Genomic DNA, 1,230 nt, shown 5'->3' on the forward strand with positions numbered 1-1,230 from the left:
ACGGCTTAGTTCACATAATTTTAAAGCCTATTGTCAACAATGTTCTGAGATCCTTTATATCCAATAATAATGCAGGTTTGTAAACAAACTATTTCCTGTAATATGTGCTAGCAAGAAAAAAATCCTGTAAGGCAGTCATTGAAATTCAGATACTGTTCTCTGTGTTATTCTCCAAAAGCATTTAATGGCCAACATGATCTTTACTGTGACTCCAACATTGAGTATTTAGGCTGGCAGCTTTCAAGGGCACATTTTGGCTGGCTCCACATGTCTCCAATAGGCTAAAATGAAAGTCAGGGACAGCACATTTTATGATGGATTTTTAACTTAACATTTAATACAGGAAATGACATACTTTCAAATGGAGCACTTTAAGAAATATTTGAATGACTTTAAGTTAAAACATGTCACCTGCTACAGGAACATATAATAAAGGTATACATTAAATCATAAAGAATAGTCTGAATTTCATAAGCCACATTTAAATATTCCTATAATATGCTTAATCTCTGTCTAACATCACCCAAACGGTTGAATTTTTGTATTCACGTGATAAGAGCACAGCTGGCAGAAACCAATAATCAGCCACTCTTTGAAGGACCAATGAGGCCATTACTGATTTGTGAATAAAAAGGCCTAGTTAAACTTGCTGTAATTAAATGAGACTGTGAAGCAATTTCTGTGACATTCATTCCGCAGATAGCTCAGGTATCAAAATATTTCAGATTCCTGCCTAATTTGCAATTACAAAAAAGAAATAGATATTTCTCAGAATTTGTAATAAGAAACTATCTGCTCACAACTCCACAGTGGCGGCACTAGTACGGGGCTTGACGTCAGAAACTTCCTTAGCCCCGGCACAGCCAACCACCCCCCCCAACTCCCAGTGTCACTTTCAGTAACACTGCAAAATAAACATTAAAAACCTAAAAAAAAAGGGTGCCTAATATGTGGCCTATAAACAACTAACATTATGGGGGAGGGGTCAATTAGGTGTGCTAAGCCTTAGGTAAGTGCGCATTAGCGTTCATTTTAAGTTTAGTATCAACAGCTATCTCGATGGAGCGCTATTGAATATCAAGTAAAAGACCGCAAATTTCAGACACTTTGCAGAATAGATGTGAACAATAATACAAGTAGACAGTCTCAAGTCCTCTTTACACTGGTGCGTTTTCATTTTAAAATGGCGTTTTAAAATGAAAACGATCCTCGTCTACACTTGCGTTTTCA

General features: G+C 36.6%; 1 protein-coding gene across 1 annotated transcript in view; it reads right to left on the reverse strand.

The window, feature by feature from the left end:
* LOC107555514 (protein unc-13 homolog B-like) overlaps positions 1–1,230 on the reverse strand; it is a 26,677-nt gene that overhangs the window by 212 nt on the left and 25,235 nt on the right. The gene's annotated exons all lie outside the window — the stretch shown is intronic.

The sequence above is a fragment of the Sinocyclocheilus grahami genome, unplaced genomic scaffold (genome assembly GCF_001515645.1).
Source record: "Sinocyclocheilus grahami isolate Dianchi unplaced genomic scaffold, SAMN03320097.WGS_v1.1 scaffold536.1, whole genome shotgun sequence".
Lineage (NCBI taxonomy): Eukaryota > Metazoa > Chordata > Actinopteri > Cypriniformes > Cyprinidae > Sinocyclocheilus > Sinocyclocheilus grahami.